At 35.4% G+C, this 23,801-nt stretch overlaps 1 protein-coding gene across 4 annotated transcripts in view; it reads right to left on the reverse strand.

Annotated features, from left to right (window-relative positions):
• The window catches only part of CEP128 (centrosomal protein 128), a 383,456-nt gene that overhangs the window by 29,459 nt on the left and 330,196 nt on the right, over window positions 1-23,801 (reverse strand). The gene's annotated exons all lie outside the window — the stretch shown is intronic.

Here is a 23,801-nt window from a genome sequence, read left to right on the forward strand (position 1 = left end):
TAAGGAACTTGTTGGTTTTTAGATGCCATAAAGATCCATAAAGCATGTTAGTTTCTAGCGCAACTCGTGCAGAGTCAGGGAAACTTTTTATTTTTTAAGTTGGTTCATTATTTTCTGCCTTACACTATCTAATGCTTTAAAGGGCACAGACAAGTCTCCACTGTTAGAATGAAGGAAATAATTTCTCCAGTTCATTCAGAAATGGCACCAGCAAATGACAGGTGTTTAACCTGTCTTTAATTTTCTTATTGATTTTCTAGAACTAAATGGGACATTCACAAAAGGATTTAAACACTGTTTCTCTTTTGAAAATATCAGTAGATATTAAATTTCATATCAAAATTGAAAACAAAGAAAAATTCGCAATTAAGAGTCCATTTCATAAAGGGCCAATACATTGTGTATAATGCTTGGTTTATCTCAGAAGCTAAAGAGCTGAACTTCCACTGAGCTAAGAGTGGTGGCAAAGCAAATGATCAATTATTCCTAATTCCATTTAGTGGCATAATGAAAGACTGAACCATAAAAATGTAACTCAATTTCAAATACTTCTTAGCCCTCACCCCATGGTATGATGTAGTCACTATTGCTATCCCCATTATACAGATAAGGTAACTGAGAACCAAAGTGTGAATAACCTCCTCACAGTCATGTTGTGGAAAAACTGGGATGCGAATCCAAGCAGTCAGAGTGCAGATATGGCAGTGTTCTTGTTTTTATTTTTAAAGTTTATTTATTTTGATAAAGAGAGAGAGTACATGTGCAGTGGGGGAGGGGTAGAAAGAGAGGGAGAAAGTTCTGCCATGTCAGTGCAGAGCCCTAGGCAGGGCTTGATCTCATGAAACATGAAGTCACGATCTGAGCTGAGCAGGCACTCAACCGACTGAACCACCGGGCACCCCAGCAAAGTTCTTATTATATAAATATGTTCACGGTAAATCACCAGAATCTGTAACACTATTTTATGTAAATTCCTACTCCCTCTCTAGCTATCAACTTTTAGTACTAGAATATTGGAGCTATGTCTCTGATGGGCTTATTTATGGAAAAGAAGTTTCAAGATGAATGCAGGAAGAATTTCATCTAGCCAGGGCCGAAGTCTGTGCCCAAGACCACGCATCCAAATATACAAGCACAAAAGGGGTGAGGATATTCTTTCTGTTGATTAGAGGAAGCTAGGTATGAGATTAAGTTTTATGACACCAACACACCCATTTCTTTTTTCATAACATGGAGCAGCAGCATAGCACACCATCTGGCCAGGGGAGGTGCTTTGATGAATGTTGGCTGAATAAAGACAAAGGCAGCGTTACCACTCTCTGATCAACCCACTGAATCTTGGCTTCTTTATTAAAAACTCAGCAGCAAAAGTTTGCTGTTTCTCTTCTCTAGACTAAGGCAAGATCAAATGGTAGAAACAACAGTGAAATTCAGAAATCTTGTCCATTAGGCTCTGTGGCTTGTGCACCTACAGGTAGGTTTAGATATTAATCTGTTGAAAAGGGCGAAGAATAAGCAGGAGATCTTCCTATTCCAAATCTTCAAACTGCCATGTAGCTGAGCGGTTTGTACTGGTCTATAGTGTATTTTTCTTTAGTTGTTCCTTTGTTTCCAACTACAGGGAAATTGAATAGTGCAATATGACAACATAAGTAGCAGCAATTAGGAATTAGAAAGGGGCTTCACTGCAGTTGTTAGTTTCCTGTCTCCTGTAGAGAAAGCTTAAAGAAACAGATTTAACCATGGGTATATTTTAGTAAATATACTTCTCTTTGTAAAAATGCACCATGTAGTTATTTTTTTCTTAGCGTAAAACAACTACCATTTTCTTAGGGTGCTACTGAAATCATATGTTTTGAGGTTTAGATGATAAATAAAGGAGATGCTATATTTTTATTTTAAAAATAAGTGTGTGCATTTTTGGCACTATACAGATGTTAAATAAACAAGGTTATGAAGCAGTTTATTTGGGTTCAAAAATGCAATTCTATTTCATTTGGAAAGAGATCCACTGCAAAACTTTCTTGACAAATGGCTGAAAGGTGGTAAGAGGACCTGAGTAAACAAATTTCAAGGGGAGGAAGGGTGAAATCGTAAAAAGGCTAGACTGTCTGCCTTTTTACTTGTGGAGACTCTATCCAGCACAGCTGTATTGGCTTCACAGGACCTTCTTTTCATTCAAACCGTATCAGGCACTCCTTGAGACCAAACGGAACAGGAGCAGAGAATAGGCCGGCAAAGTCATTTTGTTGACGTACAGCCTTCAAGGGACCCCAGCGCTCAAAGTTGCATGGATTTCTCGAATATCAGAAGAGTCTTCTATTTCCAGATTGTGTACTTTAGGAGAGTTCTAAAAATCAGACACCCACTTAGATAGAAGTGTTTATGTGTATCTTGGGGTAAGAGGGTAAACAAGGTTTGTTAAATAAAAACACCGGTTCACGTGGCAATATGACATTAGGGACTGCATTTAAGCTAAAATCCAGAAGAATTTTTGTCAACGACAAATCCTATTTGTCTTCATTTAACACCATTCTAGTCAAAAGTAGATCTCCTTTAAAAAGCTCAAATTTATAAAATTTGAGAACAGGTAGCCTAATTTCATTAGAAAACTTGAATAAAGAAGGCTTTCTAGATCTTTTCCAATTCTCATTCACAATAATTTTTTTAAGCAAAGAACTATAAGAAACTGGATCTGCCATAATAGATTACTGCTTTGTCATTTTAAGACAGAACTGACCATATAACTATATGTTATAGTCAACCCATGATCTTATTTTTTGCTTAATTGGGAGAGTTTTTTCAATAATAACAAGAATGATATTACACTGTATGTTAACTGGAGTTTAAGTAAAAACTTGAAAAATAAAAAGAAATAAAAAAATAATTCACTTTTTAATTTGAGAAAACAAAAACAAAAACAAAATAAACCAAGAATGCACTGAGGAGAAGGGAAGACAGAAGAAGTAAACAAACATCTCTCTTCCCCTTGAGATTCCTGAAATTGCCTTTACATATTTTTCTTGCCACTTCTTGAGACAAGGGAAAAATAATATATGAAGACAAACTAGTGTTCTCTCTATGTCCTTACAACAGGTTTACAAGCAGGGGGGGTCTTGAGATCCACAGTCTAATTCCTGTGAAATCACACTATTTCTTAAAACTGAAAATAAATTGAATTCCCAAGGCAAAGAAATTTAAGACTTCCCGGAAGGGGTGGAGTTTAGCCACTTCTGCTAAGGTGGCAGGGAAGGAAACCATACTTCTGATTTACTGGTCCCACACGTGAGTTGCATGCTGGCAGATGAAGAACAGTGGTGAACCAGGCGTCAGCACACCTGATTTCTGGATAGGCATAGTTCCAGCAATGTTACTTGTATTTTGTGGTTTGGGGAATATTTCCCTTGCCTTTCTAAGCTTCGGTCTTTTTGCAAAATGGGTATAAGTACTGCTGGTCTTTCTTATGCCACACCCACAGGGCAGCTGTGATTATCAAGTAAGAAAGTAAATGTGAAAGCACGTTGAAAGTTGCCTAATACTTTCCAAACAGCAGGTATTTTAAAAAGGCCGATTCTGTGAGGCACTGTCCATTCTGGTAATTCTCAAATGCAGAAGAGGAGGTCAATGACAGTCTAAAATTACAACTAATGAAAATTAGAGTAGAAAGGAGAAACAAGGCAAACTTAATTAAAACTATATCCAGTATTTAGAAGTACATTTGCTGTTCTACGTAGAGACATTATCCAAAACACAAAAGTAATAGAAGTGTAATGGCACATAAATTACTTATGTACATACTGTGCCCTTGGTGGAGAATGTTCTCTCCAGTCTCCTTATCTGGTTAAAATTCCCCCTGCCCCCCCCACCAACATCATGAGCATTTTCAAGCATACTGGAAATCTGAAAGAAATTTACAGAGATCACCCATATATACTCACCACCTAGATTCTACTGTTTACATTTTATTTGCTTTATTACATACTAATCCATCTATCTAACCCTATGTGCATCCACTAACCCAATTTATGTTTTGGATGCCTTACAAAATAAATCATATACATCACTACACTTTCCCCTAAAGACTTCAGCATGCATATATCCTTAGCTCCACTTGGATTTTTGTTTGATTTTTGTTTGATGTAAAATTTACATCTAGTGAAATGTACAAATCTTAAGTAAACTGGCTAAATTTTATTATTTTTTAGCACTTCCTTAGGGAAGGCTTCCCTGCCTTTACTGATCTCATCACACAAGCTCTCCATTGCACTCTGAGCCTTTCCTCTGCAACACTTATCAGAATATTTATTTGTGGGATTATTTGATTAATGGTTATGTTGACATCAGGCAATAATCATCACAAAGGTAGGGCATATCAGTCTTCACTCACCACGGTACCTCCTGGCACTTCACCCAGTGCTTCCATAGAGGTGGTATTCAATAACTACTTCTTGAATGAACTAATGAATCTTATTCAGTGATGGAAAGGTTCTCATTCATTTATTCAGTCTGCAAACATTTAGTGAATGCCTCCTCTATACTGGTGAGGTGTTAGGTGAGCTGAGAGAGCACACAATAAGATGAGGCCAAAGATGCCTTGGGGGCAAGATCTCAGAGGGCATTTTTGGCCACAGTATTTATATTCAATTCTGAATGAGGTCGAAGGTCTTCTGAGGACTTTGAGCTGAGGAGCAATGTGCTCTTATTTACAGCCCAAAGTTCCCTCTGATGTTTGCAGATTGCTCATCCCTCATCCCATGTGGAATCCATGGATTACAGGGGCGCTGTGAGAAGGTGAGACAGGCATCTATCTCACTCCCAGGCTGGAGTCCTGCTGAGCAGCAGAAACTCTGAGACCCAACTCATGGACACCACCTGGGTGGAGCGCCATGAGAAATTTACTGAGAGAATACACCATATCCCTGGAAAGTGACTGGTGTCATACAAAAAGTTCTTGATTTACCCAAAATACTCTAACATCTCGAAAACATACTTTCTGACTGTAAAAATAATGATGTCTAACCATTAACATCTCTAATAATCTCTAATCATCTCTAATAATGATGATAGGTTATACAGATTAATCTGATAACATTTTTATTGTGGTAGTTTTCTGTCTGAGGTCAGACAGCAAGCAGCAAGATACAGTGGCAAAGTTCACTGATTAGAAAACAGGAGGTACAAGGTTCTATCCCAGGTTTGCCATAACCAGTTGCATGATCCAGGAAAATCATTTATCCCATGGGCTTCAGTTTCCCAATCAGGAAAATGGGAAAGTAGGATATAAAAATCTCTAAGAGACCTTCTGGCTATAGCTTTAGCTGTTTAAGCTTTAACTTCTTTCCACAGTAGGTTGGGACCTGATTTTTAAGCTTAAAAGGTTGGAATGAATATGAAAAATCGTTTTATAAAGAGAAAGTAAAATAAGGAGAAAATCACATATGGGATTTTAGGAGTTAATATTAACTCTCCAGAACGACCCAAGAACATGTGTGGGGTAGAAATACCTTTACTTTTTTACAGTAGAAAGCCAAACTAATGATTGCAGAAGAAAAACAGGAAGATGGACATTTTTATCTTTTTAGGTGTTTGCCCCATCAAAAAATTCCAAATATTTATCATTTTGTATTTTTTAGAACAGATACTTCCAAAAGCAGGCAAAGAATTGCTTTTCATCTTTTTTCACTTTATAATTGTCCTTAATATATATATAATTTCCCTTCATCTAAATATTTCTAATTAGCTTCTGGTTCTATTACATGAATGTTACTCCATACTTTTTCTCTCCACAAAGCTTCTGTGCCATCATGACTTTGCACATGAAGCCCATCTGTCTGAATGTTCTCTACACACTGCTTAAATTAGCTCACTGATTCTCCTGCAAGACTTGGCTTGGTCACTACCTTCTCTAATGTGGCAGTTCAGAGAAGGAGCTCTTGAGCCAGTCTGCCTGAGATGAAATCCTGATTTAGTCACCTACTGGCTATGTTTCCCTAGGGAAGTTCCCAGATTCCTCTGCATTGGCACTCAGTTTCCTCAATTATAAATAGGAATGTGTAGAATTATAGTTAAGGACCAAATACATTAGCACATGGAAAGTGCCTAGAGCAGGGTGGGATACTAGTAAGCACTCAGTAAACACTAGGTGTTGTTCCAATGGTAATAGTGGTTATCATTTCGTGAAAGGCTCCCCTAAAGTCTGGGTTAGGTGCCCATACTCAGTGCTTCCAATGCACACATGTCTCCTGTCATGTGTCTAATCATTTCCTTTGTGTTTGCTTGTCTCCTTTAGTAGACAGCAAATACCTTAAAAGCAGGAGTGTATTTTTCGTTATATTTCTAGTGCTGAGTACTTAGTATCATACACAATATATTTCAGTTTTCTGAAAAAAACCCTTCTCAACCCAAAGACTAATAAAGGCACAGTTAGAACTCAGAAATGTGGAAAGAAAAATACTTTGTAAAGGTAGAATTTAATGACTGACTGTTTCTGAGGGGTAGAGAATATTTCTAGATAGACTCAAAATTAAAGAAATATAACAAGAAATAGAACTGGGAGAAAAATGAGGTACCATAAAGGTGAGTTAAAAGGTATAGACAGAGTTAGAGACAGGAAGATGAGAGTAAGATCTTTTTGTGGACCTAATAAGCTGAAGCAGGAAGCCTGTGGTGTGGAGAGCACCCTGCTTCCTGTGGGTGAGCCCGGCAAGGGCTTAGCCACACCAGGCTGGGAAGGGTACAACCTGACACAGGGCAGATACGGAGAAATGCTAATCATTTCCCTGAATACTGCAAAGCCTTCCTCCCAAGGCCTCAAGACACGCTAAAGCAGGCAATCACATTTGCCTCTTCTGTATTTAACAGGGAACAGAGGATCCTGACGTGGATCACTGATAAGGAAAGATAATTGTTCTGGTTGAGGTAGGGTCCAGGCTAATTTACTTAAAAGCACACTGGTGAGGTAAATATAATTAATCTTCTCTGTTCTCAAAATAAAGGGTTATTTTCTTTTTAAGAGATGTCTTGTGTTCTCAAAGAGAATGACAAAACAAATTAATCATTTTCCATTACTCCACACACAGCACTTGGATTTTGAAAGAGCATGTGAACAGTTAATCCCCTATATGGATGAGTTTCTGGTGACAGGCAGATCAGATCTAAATAGAAATCAGGCAAGGTATTTTATTTTTATCATTGTGGCTTTGAGACTTAATTCAAAATAACTGAGATCAACCCTGCGTATACTTTTAGATTTTGCTTTCATAATTAATCCTTTTTTGAACACTTAGAAACACTCTTTTGGATCTTGTACAAAGCATTCCCTGGCTGACTGCTGCCAAAGCAGGCAGAAGCAGAGAGTATCTAGAATATTTTAAAACCATTGAAAACTCAACTGAACCATCTCTTAAGGAATCCCAACTGCCAGGCCATACTTAGTTCAAAGTACCAATAATTTTAAGTTAGAGCAATACATTTGAGCAGATAGCTCACCTCAATGACTAATGTTAGAGGTGAACTTTAAGTATGTTTGAGATGTCCTGTTAAGCTATGTCTTGAATGGTGAACAGAAGGGCAAGAGGGCACAGATGGGGTATATGTGAGCAGAAGTATATATTTTTAACTAAAGCCAACCAGTTTCTCAATTTTATGCCGCAGGCTGAAAAAGATGGGCTATGAAAACCAGTGGGCATAAAACAGCTGACAATATTATTCGGTGAGCAAATTCATCTGACATTTGCCACAACCAATTGTTTTCCTGAAACTGGAATTTCTAGAAGGTTTTTTTTTTTTTTCTTTTTTCCAAATGAAAGCCATGCATTCATTTAACTGGACAACAATGAAGCTTTGTGGCCTCGTGGTTAGTATGAAAAGGAGTTGGTCTTGCCAAAACAATTTGAAATTTTGAACTTAGTCTCCCTCCCCCGACTTCATTTTAACATACTCAACTAAAAGGAACAAGTTCCGCAGGCTCTACTGGACACATTTAAAAAACAAAAAAACAGAAGTAACCCAAACCACATGACTCTGGACATTTAAAGGTATGCTATAAAAACTCCAGAAAACATGCAATACTCGAAATTAGGCAGGATTTCAGAGGATTTGTTATACAGAAACTGGATGAGACATATGGCTTTCTTTTAGGCAACAAGAATCACTGAGCACTTACTGCGTGCAAATCAAACTACATAACATCACTACATCAGACTTCATTCTGCTGAAGCTGCCCAGATTTAGTTCAAGCATATTCTTTCAGTTCCTGAATGAAAATAAGTTATTAGGGCAATAGCGAGACATATGTATATTACATTGTAATGTCTCATTAACAGACTTTTTTTTTTTTTTTTTACCATTAAACTGGGAAATTTTAAACATAGGGACTATACATTACTATTTTTGGGCTCTTTGGTATTAAAACATAACAGCTACCCAATAAATACGTACTGAATTTGGTCCTGTAGTTACTTCTCAGTCATCCAGTAACTGTATACATGCAATGGTAATTTAAAAATATGCTAATGTAAAAGAGGAGATAATTTATATTAGACTTGGGAATGATCTCCTATGCTCTCAAGTGAATATGGGTGTGCCAGGAGTTCTGGGATACATTCTAAAAGAAATAGTGATGTTGCGACAATAAATCAAGTTACGTGAGAAAGGTATTCTACTTTTTCTTTGAGAATTCCTGCTCCCTACGTTTTCTTGGGATATACTAGGACAGGATACCCAGGAGAAGTACCAGTCAGAAAGACAAAATTTGAAGTTTTTTGTATTCCTTACATTGCCTTTACCTGCCTCACCCTCATCACCAACTTTAGTTGGAGGCTAAAGGTGAGAGATTTGGTCTATATTATTTCTAAGAAGGTGCAGACATAGGTACATCACAAAGTCATGCAGAACACTACTTTACATATAAATATGTTCTCTATCTCTTAAACTTAGAGGGAATCCAATGACTTAAAGGAGCTTTCTGGACATGCAAACAAAATACCTATTGATAGTCAACCTGGGTCTATCAAATTTACTGTAATATCATTTGAAGTAAGTCGCAATTGACACACCAGGGGAACAGGAAATTCATTTGTAAAACAAACAAACAAACAAACAAACAAACAAAAGAGAATATAGAATGGCACTTTGCTTCCAGGTCGTGGAACACAACAATTTACTTCTCCTTAATCTTTAGTAAACGTGAAAAATTAGTCATCGCCATTTACTCTGGTCCAATACGTAAAGTTTTAAAAACAGTATTTTACTTATTTGATAAATAATTTAGAGAATATTTAAATAACAGATTAACAGTGAAGAATAACTTTGTTGGAAATTTTAGTAAGAATTTAAGCATATTATATATTCTCCTGGTTTTAAAGGTATGAATACAATGGGCTTCTGATTAACTGTCATTCATGATTCTGGAAAATACCCATCTTATAAATATTGATTCCGAATTTCAGACATTAACATTTAAATAACAGATAACAGTGAAGAATAACTTTGTTGGAAATTTTAGTAAGAATTTAAGCATGTTATATATTCTCCTGGTTTTAAAGGTATGAATACAATGGACTTCTGATTAACTGTCATTCATGATTCTGGAAAATACCCATCTTATAAATATTGATTCCGAATTTCAGATATATTTCCAACAAGTTCTAGTTTATCATTACTTCTGGTTCATTATTCTTGCACTTGCATCTTCAAAACACAATACTTCTAAAAGTATTGACAGCCCCTATTTTTTTAAATTGATAAAGCTATCTTTTCACTACATAATTGCAATTTTTTTTCATTTTTTATATCTATAAGCATCAATTAGGATGGTCAATCCAATGAAAAGTTTCTTTTCTGTATGATCTCCTCCTTCCAATCACATTTTTATACAATCTGCTTTCAACGTTTGCCCACTTAGGAACCATATGAAGTAAATACACAGGAATACAAGATGAAAGCCTACTGAATACATTCTTTTAGAAAAATGGGCTGGTCCAGCTTCTTGTTGCAAAATATTGCACGATGAAGTTCTTCTTGTTGAATAACTAACTGGATGAGAGTATCCTATTTCCTTTTTGTCCTTAAAAATACATTCTTCATTCATCGATTCTTCAGTTTGGAAAATTCATCTAGGATATTATCATTTGAAGATACATATTCTGGTTTTTTGCTTATATAATCAATTTCACCATCATCACTAGTTTTCTAGAGTGCTGCTGTCTCTTTATATTCATTTTCTGATTCATCTAATAACTGAAATGTCTTCCTCTGTCAGTTTCCTTCTCTTTGTCATTATGAGAGAAATGAGAGATTCTGAATTCTCAACCTGCATTCAATAAAAGTAATAATAAGAAAACACTACAAAGCTTCTTCTTGAAAGATAATATAACATTTGGGAGGAACTTCTCCATGGCACTGCTACAATGTCTTATGATAGCTTTTATCCCAGCTTTTCAAGGATTTTTGTAAAGCAAATAGATGTAGCATTTCCCTGGGACAAAGGTTGTGTAGCTCTTTTTTATAAAGATTGGGGGTTGTGTAACCTCAGGGTTCCTTAGCTATAACACAGATTCACTGCATGTGCAATGTCCACCTAGACCCATGTCCATATGGTCCCTGTGGGACCTCAGAGGCAAAGAGAAGTTGCAAATATGTATGTAGCTCACGGAGCCCACTGTGCCATGAGTAACAAAGTCTTTTGTCTCATGTCTTCTACCATCCATCAGAGTGTGTCAGACTAACTTGGTAAAGTGCAAGTAGGGTAAAATCTCTTCATTTCTTGATAGACTTTGGACAGCACAGTAAGAAAACTGAAATATTATATAATAGTAATGACTTAGTTCACTTACTACAAATCCTTCTGTGTGATTCCATTATTCCTCCACTTTCATACTATTTTAGTTTTTTTCTAGCATAGCTGGGAACGATTGATGGATAACATATAGAATAATTCCAAGGATGATGAAGTAGGAAAATGCTTCACGAAAATAAGCTCACCAAGATCCATTATGTATCTTAGATTTATAACATGGTTCAATAGATCCATATGGTATTTGCAAGACAGAATCAGTGTTTTCCCTTTTAAAAATGAGGAAACTTTCTCTTTATTCTTTGGAAGATATTTAAGAAAGAATAAAAGTAAAAAAAAAAAAAAATCAATCCTTACCAAAGGAACTGAAACTCAAGATTGGGTCCAACTAACCCTGATGATATACTGAAGATTATACCACCTCTCAGAATCCTCTTCAAGCATGTAGTGCCTAATTTCTCTTCCCTTTGAGCCTTCCTGAACTGCTTCTAGGTGGTCTGATGGGAAGTGTGATAATTCATGAACCGCTTGCACAACACTGCCTTGTAAGAAGACGTGTTTCACACTCAGTCCTTCACATGGAGTATCTATCTGGTTGTCACATGCTGAATGGAGAAACGATTCAAAGGTAATGAATGTGATGCTACAAAGGGGATTAATACAAAGGTAGTAAAAGGAGAAACAAGAAGAAATGAGGAAGGCAGGTAGTTTATATAACCTTAGTCAAGATGCCAAAAGCAAACGGATTAAAAAGCCAATTTTCCCAATATGTTGATTTACAAAACAACTTATTTGTTTTGTAACTGTTCATATAGCTTCCAAAAATGTTTTTTTTTCCACTGGCCAGTTTGTTACAATTTGTTAAGATAAGAGAATTAGTCATTTGGCAAATTCATGACTGGATAAATTTGCCCTTCACGTTAAGTCTGACAAATTTAAATTTCAGTAAGATACTTGAAAATTAACGAAAACAATGCCTGAGAAAGAATCTTACAACGGTTTTGGTAGATTAGAAAGAAGAAATACTGGAGACAGAATATATGATACTATAGTAGAAATGGCATGGAATTAATTCAGTGGAAATGAGTAGAACAAACTCCGATAGACACGAAGGGAGAGTAGCTCCAGGCTGGAGGGGATGAATCATAAGGCATATTCTTAAAGGTCATGTTGACAATGACCAAAATCAGGGATTCTCAAACATGACTTCAAATTAGAATCATCTGGGGGAGCTGTAAAAAATACTGAGTCCTACCCCAGGTCAACCAAATCTGGGGGTGGGAGCATGTTGAACTAAAATTGTTAGGATTATTAAGATCTGTAAACCCACATGTCTCAGAGCCAAAGTTTGACACAATTGAATTGAATTTTGGAGGTAAACTTCATATGATATAGAGTACTTAGACATATAACCTGTGTGGTGAAACTCAGACAAAAATTCGAATGTCCTGATTAATGAGCCCAAACTTTCCAGTCCATATATATCCTGCTTCTGTGACTGGTGAAAGTAACACACCCGTAATGGAGGAATATTTTTAAAAATGAGAAAAGGACTTTCCCATCGATTATCTCATTTGCTCTTCTCAACAAAACAGTGAGACAAGCAGGCCAATAATTGGTCTCACTTTATAGATAATAGAAATTAGGCTCAGAGGAGTGAAGTGAGTTGTCGCTGTGATAGAGCCAGGGCTCACAACTAGATCTTCTAACTCCCAGTCTACCAAATCCTAATCATTCTCTAAGACATTTGGAGGTTACCTGCCTTTTGCCTTTCCCTCTCACTCACCTGCAAATACACTCTTCTTCAAGGAAAACTAATGTGTAATGAGGACTTTTGAGGTATTACAGAACAAAACAAGTTCTGAGTTAGAAATAATAGAGAAATGCAAGGGATGAAAACAGGAAGTTCTCTGAAAAGATGTAAAGGGAGTACTTCATTGACTCCAGGTGTTTTGTCAGTGAGTTTCTATTTAATGTGTTTTAGACAATCTGGTTCATGTCTGATGACAAGTCAAGGATATGTCTCACTGGCCTTTGCTGTGGATAGGTAGACGGTGAGAGGATAGTAGTGAAAAGCACCGAAAAAGCTTCAGAAAACCATTTATGTAACACCAGCCACGCAAAAATAATTAGGAACAGAGAGCCTAAAGAGAATAATGAGGGAAGGGCTATTTTGATGGTTTGGCCTTTTACCGTTTGATGTTCAAATATAATGTAATTGGGGGCAATGATAGGTTGAAATCATTCACTAATGTTAAATAATTAACGTAAGACCACTTTGGATATTTATATTAATAGTGCTAATAGTGACAATTTATGCTCTCTCCAGCCTTTCATCTGAGATCAAAGTTTGTTAAAAGCCCTAAATAAACTTTATAAACACTTGTGTAAGTAGAATTAGAGTTGGTATGTGGATGCATAAAATAAAAAAGATCCACTGAGGCACTGAGCATCACTGAGCAAGCTCAAGACAGAACTAGTAATGCGAACGAGGCATGCCAACTCTTTTCTTCAAGATTCAAAAGGAAGAAAACTAGTTCAAAGGTGCTTTATAAAACTCTATTTACCAATAAGTTGAGGGCATATTCTGACAATCCTACATATGGTCCAGGAATGTCAATGTCCTATGTATAAGTCCACTTCTTGCCCTGCTCAAGAAAGACACGGGATCTAGCTGTTGATTTCCTTCTTTTTCATTCTGCACATTCACTAGACACTTGTCAAGTGTTCCTTAATCATGTCTTCATTGCTCTTACGAGTCACAAGAGGAGTATGTGGAATGGAAAGAACACTGTGTCACTGATCAGGACACCTGAATTCTAGCCCTAGTTTTGCCACTTGGCAATTCATCAACTTCTCTGGCCTGCAGAGTGAGGGGTTTTCAAAAGGATCTCTAAGACTCCTTCCAGGTGGAATGTTATCTAAAATGGCAGCAGGGACTTAATCTGCTATCTCCATAGGAAATTAGAGAGACACGGTAGGGATTCAACAAGTACCTGTTATATAATATCTTATGATTGAGTGAAGTAAATTGTTTGATAGCAACTATTGGTAGGTCAGAAATTTTGAAGGCCAGAATTTTAATTCCTTTTAGATTAGACCAGAACCTATTAGGGAGGGGAGCTTCTAGATATCACCTAGCCCAGCCCAATCATTTAAAAAAAAAAAAAAAGAAAATTAAAAATGAGAGAGGTTAAACACATTGCCCAGGCTCACATGCCTGGCCATGATAGAGATATGACCAGAACCTAGCTTTTCTGACTCTGAATCAGATACTATTTTTACCATATCATCATCATTTAAACTAGGCATATAATAATTTTCAGCTAAAACTTGTCTGTAATTTGTTAAAATTAGATGCACAAAATAAAAATCCCCCAAATCAGCTTTTTATTTAAAGGCTACTTCAAACATGTAAGATATACTATTCCCACCAACTACATATTAAGGGTATAATACAAATATTTTGTTTTATAGTTAAGGTAGGATCTTTAAAAAAAAAAAAACAACAAAACTTAATACACTACTACTCGGAGATTTTACCCATATGCGCTCTCTTGAAGAAAACAGAAAGCATTTCTTATATGTATTATATTTTTTCAGAAAGCTACTTCCATCGTGTTTTGTAATATACACTCATATTATCTTCTCTATATAAAGCAAGAGCTTCTTTCTGAGGATGCACTATGTTATTGATAGTATTTAGAGTGGGGCTATGAAACACATTGCCTAGCAAGGCAGTTAGGCAGTATGACTACTTATCAGCATCAAATATGAAGCTGTCAGTCTGACCTCCAAACACTGAGCAATTTGATAATATTAAATTCATCTGCTGGTGAAGCTGCATTCATTATATAATTTCTCAATGACACTTTCCCTATGTCACCGTGTTTATGAGAAATTTGACAGGGCTGTAAGAAACCGTTTTTGCAGGCTGAAGGAAGTCTTACATTTTTAAATTGGTCATCACCTTTTGCCACAAGGTTGCAACTCTTAATAAACAGCCTATTTGTTTGAGTAGCATTTTCTTCCTTTGACCTTAAATACAGACATGTTTTAGAAGTTTAACCCTTTGAAGATGACCCCATTATTGGAAAACGTACATATTTTAATACTGACTAATGCAGAAAACAGGCTCTGTATTTTGGGACAAGGTGGCGAAAGGAGAATGTCTAGATTGTTTCAACCAAGATCCCTCATGAGAGATTCATGAGGATATTTCCGTTTGCCCTCAATGCGAATATACAGAAGGTAGACTAACATTAGAGCAGTGGGAAACTTGGCAGAACGGGCTAGGACAGGGTTTGTGCAAAACCTTTTTCCGGTTTCAGTTTGAATGGGTTCCCAGGAAGTGTCAAGTTTGAACAAATCCAAAATTTTACAATGTAGCTCAGCCAAAACTGCTGAGATTCACCTGATTCTGGGTCAAAACTGTACAGAGCACACTGCGTTTTATTTGGTGTAAAGCCAATTTGACTAAACCTTTCAGGCAACTTCAATGAGAGGCTCATAGTCTTGGCAAAACCAAAAATGAACCTAGCTTGATCTTTGGTTTTGAAACAGCAAGTTCTGGCTTTATAAAGAGATAAAGGCAAGTTTTACTTAGCTTTAAGATTCTTACAAATACTTAGAAGAAGCATTGCAAATAATTAACAGTTATTTGGCCAGATTTACATACTCAAGTCAGTTACTTCCTGAGCTTAACCAGGACACTTCAGTAAGTACGTTAACTCTATTGGCACCATATATTCCTAAGTGGCGTAGAGCTGAATTTGGTGTTCTAACAAAGAACAATGGTGCTTCTTCAACAACTTAAGTGCTTGAAGAGTGGATCACACATGTAGTAGGATGAAGTACAACCAGTGCTGGCTCCAGGTGGGATGGAAATAATTAAAAATAAAAACTCCAATGGCAATTGTCTACTGTTTTGGCAGATGTGTGAAGGGAGAGAATATAGCGTTACTTGGTAATTTCCACGGAGACATACTGGCATTCTCTTGTACTCTTGAAGATCAACTGGTGTGCATGGTTCAAATCTGTTACCACTAATATTACCTGAATGAATCCTTTAGGGGTGTGCTAAAGGATCCAACAGCTTTCTTTTTTCTTTTTGAATAAAACCTATATTTCTAAGAGTTTCCCAGCGTTTTGTAATTTTTCCCAATATAGGTAAATTTATGTATATATTTCTCCATATTGCTACATATTAGGATTTATCCTGTAAGTTATATCATCTCTTTAAGTATACATTGAAAACAAGGGACATTGGATTGTTTTAGGTCACTTGGATTTGAGAAGCTGATTAAACACTGAGAAATTATAGCTACATAATTACACATTTGCTCTAAGTCAATGATTTTCAAAATTTTGAGTAAATACTCTCGAAATAATTTTTTAAACTATGTATCTACCTTATCCCTCCCCATCCCCCCCCCCATACACATTTCAAGGTTTTCCAAATGTTTTCGTCATAAATTTAGGTAGTTGCAGAGGATGAAATTTCTGGAATATTGTAAATACTGACATTTTCAAATAAAACTCTTATATTACTCACATAAACGTATCCAGCAAACTTTAAATACTTCAGTAATTTGTTACCACCATTTACCCATTGACAGAATAACTAAATTAGATCCTCTTTAGAAGACAGACATTTTATATTGTTCCTTTGCCCTTTGAATTTATTTCCCATCTATTTTCCCCAACAGAGTTTTCTCCTAATATAAAATATACTTATGTTTGGAAGTCTTTTGTATTGGTTATCCTATCATACTTCATCCTTGTCTGTAACAAAAATGTATATATAGAGAAAACTGATTTTTAAAATTCCCTGTGACCATAATGCTTTAAGTGTTATATATTTTTATTGCCTGAATTCTCATTATAACTAATATTAGGTATATTAAAGTTTTTGAGAAGAAATATTAATGTAAAATGTATAAGGACTCCAAAGCTTCCAAAAGTATATCCCTTAATGGATGGATACTGCCTACTTTTCTCTTGTACTCAATTAGTTCATGTATCCATAAGTAAGTGCTAACTTTTGCTTGAATAAGACAGGAATCCATTTCACTTCTATTTCTTTTTTGTTTGTTTGTTTCTGTAGATTTAATCACTGAGAAATCTTGTTCACATGTAACAGTACATGAGAATGAAAGCGGTTTTGTTATAACAATGTCACTCAGTTGCCTTCCTAGTTTTATGGCAAATATTACATAGTGATCTGTCATCAAAAATTAATTTTAATGATCTATCAGCTTGATTAGGTCCTCTTTCAGTTTTGTTGAAAGCAAAGAATTAGAAACTACTTGACTTGCCAAAGGACTGTAATGTAGTTATTAAAGTCACTCACTTTGTTTTGGAAGGTATATGAAAGAGGCTTTATTTACCAAGACTTATCAAATGACTACAACTGTTTTTTTTCACTTAGAGGCATTTCGCTGAATTCTACATATGAAGAAAGTATGAAGAAAACTAAAAATATTAATATTAATACCATTCTCTCAGTATACATTTTTAATACTTTTGTTTTAGGGGTGCCTGGGTGGCTCAGTAGGTTAAGCATCTGACTCTTGATTTCAGCTCAGGTCATGATCTCACGGTTCGTGAGTTTGAGCCCAGCGTCAGGGTCTGTGCTGATAACACAGAGCCTGCTTAGGATTCTTTCCCTCTCTTTCCCTCTCTCTCTCTCTCTCTTTCTCTCTCTCTCTCTCCCTCTCTGTGCCCCCCGTCCCACCCCCGACCCCCCCACCCCCTGCTTATGTACTTGCACACATGCATGCTCTCCCTCTCTCAAAAATAAACTTAAAAAAATACTTTTATATTTGCATTAAATATATTTTCATTAAAACCCTAGAGTTGCAGATTGGCAAAGCTAGTCCTTATGTCAAACCAATCAGCCAAATCAGGCTAACTTTCTGGCAGAAAAAAGTCAGACTTGATTTTTCAGTTCTATAAATGTGTTAATATGCTCTGTGACAACCACTTTTTGAATTATAATTCTAAGACAGATAAATAAGGCATGGAGCCAGGCCAAAGTTTGTCACCTGAATAAAAGAAGACACTTTCAATTACTTCTTTCCAACCCTCAGTTTTGTTCTCAGGAGCTATACATTTGTTCCTGATTATAGTAGGGGGGTAAAAGAGGTGAGGTCATTAAATAAAATTGTCATTATTCCTCCGCAACATCTATCAACAATATATATCAATTTCAGAATATATATTCCCAATACCACATATATCTAATAAAACCATCTTATCAAAAATATATGTATGACTAACAAGGACAAAAAGCCTTACCTTAGTGACTTGATTAGAGGAGGCCTCGAAGGCATCAAAATCATAAATTGCCCCTTGTTTGGCACCTTGAAGTGTCTGGGGGAATCTGGCATCATGGAACCTTGGGTGGGTGAAGAATAGGCCTTTCTTTTGTAAAGGGAGAGGAGGTTGATTAGGAAAAGTACGGTGGCCTCCTCAGGCAGGGTCATTTTAGGACTCTGCTTGAAATGCATGTAGAAGCTGAGGATGTAAAAATCGATTCTCTTAAAACTATCTGTGTCTGAAGACCCCTTGGAAAATCTCTGCCTACTCCTAGGGGTTATTTTACTCCAGTCTGGAGACTAACTCACCAGCTATCTCTGAACATTACCCTCAGGGACAGCATTAATCATTTTGTCATAAAATTAAAAAAAAAAAAAAAAAAAAAAGTTCTGTTAACATGTTCCCATTCCTTTTTTTTTTTTTTTTTTTTTTTTTTGGCGAAATGTGTCAGATACAAAAGAGTACATAAAATATATACACACAGTTTGAAGAAAATTGACAATTCTTTGTGATTTCAATTAGCATTTCCCTGTTTACTAATGAAGCTGAATATATTCACATATTTCTTTTTCAACTGAAATGCTTGCTCATATCTTTTACCCTCTTTTACTTTTCTTTTTTTATTTCTGAAATCTAGATTATCTTTTTCTAATTGCTTTGTTGGCAATAAGATTTGGATACAATTTGATTTGGATACAAACTGCTACTCAGCTATATATTTTGCCACAAATATATTTTAAGTGTGGCTTTTCTTTTCACTATTTTTATGTTGTCTTTTGACTTACAGCAGTTCTTAATTTTAGCGTGGTCACATCAGTCACATCTTTTAGGATCTGTGTTTTCAGTGTCATCCCCCCTCCCGCCCCCGCCGAAATCCTTCAAAGTTCCAAGATCATGAAGATATTAAACTACACTTTGTTTTAAAGTTTTGCATCTGAGATAGAGGTTAAATTTCTTTTTTTCTATACCAGCAATTGAAAAGTCCCTCCTTATTTCCCTGATCAGGGATGCCAGTTGTACCAGACATCACATTTCCATGTACACATATTTCTGCTTATGGGTCGTATATTTGATTACACTGGCCTATTTTTATATTCCTGTGCCAAGACTACACTACCTGAATTTTCATAGCTTTAATAAGATTTCATATATAGTACAAAAACTACCCCCAACTTGCTCATCTTCAGAACTATCTTGGCTATTCCGGAGTATCTTCTCTGTGAAGAACTTGCATTTTTGTTGTTGTTGTTGTTTGATTTTTTTCTATGTATTTTGTATTTTTTGTTCCTTTTGTACTGGTACACTTTTAGTTACATTTTCTTAGTACTTGTTGCTGGAGTTAGAAAGAGAATGGACTTTCTTAAACTCTATTTTTCTTAACTATGAATTCCTAGAACTTTTTAGACAGCAACACTGTTTGCAAATAACAACTGTTTAACTGCTTTGGTTAGGACTGCATACATAGTATCTAACAGAAGCTGTGGAATGGGGCATCCTTTCCTTGTTCCTGGTCTTAAAGGAGGACTTTCAAAACGCTAAGATAATGTCTGTCATTGATTTTTTTTTATATGACTCAGATTAAGTAAATTCCCTTCTAAGTTTGCTAAACAGGTTTTGATAATGATATGAGAATAAATGCTTCTTATTCATCCACTGAGATGATCTTATTAAATTTATTTCTCCTTAATCTGTCATATGGTGAATTACATTGATTGATTTCCTAATACTAAACCAACTCTGAATTCCTGGAATAAACCCAGTTTGTTCATGATGAATTCTCCTTTGAATACATTCCTGGATTTATTTTGCTAATATTTTGTGTATAATATTTTTGCATCCATGTTAATGCGTGAAAAGTCCCTTAATTTCCCTTATTTATACTTTCTATGTCTGGTTTTGTCTCCAAGGTTATGCCAACTCATAATGAGTTTGGCATGTTCCCTCTTCTTCTAGTTTCTGGAAGAGTTTTTGTAAAATTAAAATCATCTGTTCCCATAATATTTGGTAGAACTTCTCTAAAAAAATTATTTGGGGTTGGTGGCCCCTTTCTAGAGAAATTCTTAATTGATTAAAAATTGTTGATGAAACTTTTTATTATTTTTAAAGATTTACTTATGGCACTATTCATGTTATTTCTGCCTAACTCTGGAAAATTAATTTTTTTCTGGGAATTTAGTTATTTCTCCTAATATATGATTGCAAAATTATTCACAATACTCTGGTATGTGGTTAAATTCTCAAATAGCTATAGTAATATCCACTTTTTCATTCCTAATATTATTCATTTGTATCTACTCTCTTTTTTTTCTCCATCAGTCATGCTGGGTATTGGTTGTTTTTTTCTTTTTAAACACCCATCCTTACTGGGCTTGCATATTGCATGTTTGCTTTCTATTAATTATAATCCTTTCTCTATTTTTTCCTTTCTTTTTCTTTTTTCTTTCTTTCTTTCTTTCTTTTTTTTTTTTTTTTAGGTTTTTGTGCCATCCTTTTAATTTCTTATGCTGGGTGCTAAGCTCATTATTTTTCATCCTTCTTTTCTAATTAAAGATGTGAGCCATGAAGTCGCCCCATAAGTACTACTTTTGCTGTATCACACACATTTTATAACACAGTGTTACTATTATTATTCATATCCATATATTTCATAACTTCTACTCTAGTTTGTTTTCTGACCTTGAGTGGATTAGAAGTTTACTTTGAAACTTCCAAAAGTCTATGCCTTATCTGGTTCTCTTTTTGAATCCTAGAGCTAGTTATAATCATCCACAAAATTCTGGCCCAAGGAAATGGACAGAAATAGTATGTTCAAATTCTAGTGTCTACTAAAGGGAAATTACCTGCTCTCTCTTCCTTTCTTTTGTCTCATTACAATGCAAATCTAAAGGCTGGAAGTGGTTACAGGCATCTTGGATCAGGAGCAGGACATTTGCATCCCTACACACTACATCTGCCGTGACATAAGACCTGATTTAAAACCACTTTATGGGGGCACCTGGGTGGCTCAGTCAGTTAAGTGTCAGACATTGGCTCAGGTCACGATCTCATGGTTTGTGAGTTCAAGCCCTACATCGGGTTCACTGCTGTCAGCAAAGAGCCCGCTTCAGATCCTCTGTGACCCTCTCTCTGCCCCTCCTTTGCTTGCACTCTCTCAAAAATAAATAAAACATTAACGAAGATTTTATGCTCAAAATAAAAGCTAAATAAAAATGAATAAATAGCTGTGCTACCACTTTAACTCTCTGTGTTGTAGATAACTGATAGCAATGAAAATGAGTCTTGTTCATAGACTTGCAAATAAATGTTGTCTGGGGGAGTTTCAACTTATTTCCTTCCTCCACAATGGAAGAAACCAGTTTTGCATCTAATTTAAATGCATGTCAGAACTCTAGTGCTTACCTATGTGTGGTTCTTTTCTCCTTTAAGCCTCAGTAACATTTTATTCATTCTCTCATTAATTAAAGAGTTAAATAAACTCATTTGTCATGATTTCATTTCATATTTGTAGAAGAGTCATGATTTCATAATTTTACTTTTTTGGTAAAATTGTCTTTTAACAAACCCTTTGGTTTCTTACTATCTTCAAAGTTTAATTACAGCCCCAACATAAATGCCTTCTCTGGCTCTTTCTGCCTGACCCTGATTCTCCACTTTCAGAGATGAATCTAATCTCCTCCATCATGTCCTCAAAGTACAAAATCCATGGTTTTTCCTAGAACCTGGACCATGATGTCTTATTTTATAATTTTTCTTTAAAAATTTTTTTTCTTTATAAAAGCTCCTACAAAATGCATTGTGTTTTCTTCATGTAGTATAGAAAATGTATCTTTATCTTACATCATTAATTTATTTACATGTAAGTAACTTCTCAAGTACGAATTCCTTTGGAGAACTGATTATAGTTTTTCCTTTTCTCCTCCATTGTCAACACAGTGCCTTGTATAGTACCCAATAAATATCCACTGCTATGTCTCATCCATGGCCCATCAACTGGGGCTCTCCATCAAGATTTGTTTTTTAGGTAATTACTTAGCTTTATTTGGGGTATTAGCCTGTTATATTTTGGTTAAGAGTTGGTTCATTACTAAAAAATTCACATTAAACTTTAATGAAGATCCTAAGAACTTTTGTGAAACATCAAATAAAGTTTAAACCTAACCAAAAAGGCTACGGGAAAATAATAAATTGATTTACTTCCGGGGAATTTTTTTCTTCAACTATTGGGACTGGTTCTGTGTAAACCCGCATACCCTTATGTGAGTGTCACATATGTACAGTTTGACATCCATTCTACAAATGTTTACTGATTGTCCAGTATATATCAGGAATGTTTGATAGGCCCTGGGTTGCATTTGCAAGTAAAAAGTACTTTCTAACCCAAGAAGCTTACATGCTAGTGAAGAAGGAGAGGGAAAAGTTGAAGAAGAGGAGGAAAAACAGACACATGATCCTTACATAAGTATATAGATCACTGGGGACAAGTCATCTCAAGTTGCTCATTATGATGAAAAGACCATCTCATTTTCAGCTGTTATAACTACTGAACCTTTAAAATCTCCTAATGAAACAACGAAGTTTTGAACTTTTGCATATTTGTATTACCAGAACATACACCCTACATCCAATATCTTATGTTAATACCAACCCAACCAAATGTAGACCACCAATTCTTTTCTACGGTTTAAGTGCTGAGTTGTGAGAGAATAATAAATGATCTTGAGATTACTTTCAGCATATTTGATTTTATGAACTATAAAACACTTTACCAGTTGAATAGTCTACCAAGTGTATTAAATCTGCTGCTTATAATGCCATATGAAGTCAAAGGACTTTATAATATTTGAGCATTAACATTATTACTGAGCATTTTCATTTTTATGGCTTTACTTATGATAATTATTTCAAATTAAAACCATCTTGAGAAAACTGCCACTGTAAAAAAACCCTGTCCATTTAATCAATTTTATTTTTCTCATGATGACTTTTTATTTTTACCTTTATTCCTAAAGGAATGCTTAGAATAGGTACTTACTAAGATCATACTCCATAGTACTTTTAGTAAAGAGATTGATAAATTAAAAAGACTAACAAATACTAATAAAATTTATAGGTTTTGGTTTCTGCTTGTATGATTTTAAGTTTTGCATGGCATATTGGTATAATGCACATGATTAAATAAGAAATAATAAGCAATCACATAATGATAACCTAACATTTGTTTAGCCCTAAACATGTTCATATATATTTTCTCTCTTAATTCTCACAACTTGGTAAAATAAGTTTAATTATTGTTATCTTTATTTTTACAGAGGAGGGAATCAAGAAACAAGTGATTTGCTAAATGTTGTATAAGTGGCATTTTATATGCTGAACCCAAGTCCTCACACTCAAAATTTCTATTTTTGTTCATATTTTTAAAAAGAGTGTTTAATTCACAAGCCAAATCCTGTTGGCAAGACACTTCCTAAGAGTAAGTAAAATATATGTGGAAGAACACTAAACATTTTATTCACCTACAATGTCATCATACTGAAACTGAGAAGGTCAGTGTAATTTCCAAATGGCCCAGTTAAATCTAAGGAATAGATTATTTACCCACTAGGGTCTGGACACTGTCAATCAAAATCACTTGCTTACACAGGACTAAAATGTGCCCCATTAGCATCTCTCCACCTCACACTCACAA

Source organism: Panthera onca, chromosome B3, assembly GCF_046562875.1.
Source record: "Panthera onca isolate mPanOnc1 chromosome B3, mPanOnc1 haplotype 2, whole genome shotgun sequence".
Classification (NCBI taxonomy): Eukaryota; Metazoa; Chordata; class Mammalia; order Carnivora; family Felidae; genus Panthera; species Panthera onca.